This window comes from Cyprinodon variegatus, unplaced genomic scaffold (assembly GCF_000732505.1).
Source record: "Cyprinodon variegatus isolate N-32 unplaced genomic scaffold, C_variegatus-1.0 Scaffold875, whole genome shotgun sequence".
Taxonomy (NCBI): domain Eukaryota; kingdom Metazoa; phylum Chordata; class Actinopteri; order Cyprinodontiformes; family Cyprinodontidae; genus Cyprinodon; species Cyprinodon variegatus.
This window is the reverse complement of record NW_015151328.1, coordinates 279,719-280,714: the sequence shown is the minus strand read 5'-3', so window position 1 is coordinate 280,714 and position 996 is coordinate 279,719.

Sequence of the window (996 nt, the reverse complement as noted above, 5' to 3'; positions counted from 1 at the left end):
GAACTCTGCCATTTTATTCAGGTGGAGCTTCGTTTTCTTTCCACATTGCAACCTGTTACACACAAAACTGTTTCATTACTTTTTCCATCTCATAGGTGGTGTCATTTGGTAATGACACATTATTAAACTATTGAAACCCTTTTAAAAAGTTATGACTAGAAGAGCAGTTTAAGGACTCTCCCTTCTGAGAGAAGATAATTTCATTTTGGCATTCCTGTTATTAATAGCCTCGAGTAAACAGAACCACATATGCACTAAATAGCCTTAGTGGTTTTAGTAGCCTTCTGTTTCCAAAGTCCACATGGAGAGATGTCATTAGTCTTACCCTTTTGTGGAATTTGACAGTTTTAACTTTCCTTTGACTGCCAAGTATTCCATCAGCTTCTGTTTATGCATCTCTAAGACAACAGATACAAGAAGATCTGAAAGTTTAATCAGCCATGCAAAAAAAAAAATTGCGCATGAGACTATGGGCACCACAGGCATGGATGGAATCCATGGCCAGCCTCATTCATTACTAATACAGGTTAATCATCTCGTTATCTCAAGAAAACATTTAATGGTTTAACCGTGATAACGAGATAGTTATGTCATTATCTCAAGAAGGCAAAGGGGAAAAAAAGCTAGTACGACTGCTCTCGGCTTCCGTAGATGTCAACTAAAGAACATTTAATTTTTACATAACATATTTGCTGAGCAAATATTTTTAAATGCAGTGAGGAAAATAACTATTTGAACACCCTGCTATTTTGAAAGTTCTCCCACTTTGAAATCATGGAGGAGTCTGAAATTATCATCAATTATGTCTCACACAGTGAGATATAATTAAAAAAAAAAATTCGGAAATCACAATGTTTGATTTTTTAAAACTATTTATTTGTATGACGCAGCTGCAAATACGTATTTGAAAACCTGTCTATCAGCTAAGATTCTGATCCTCAAAGACCTGTTAGTCTGCCTTCAAAATGTCCACACCTCCACTTCATTTATCATCCT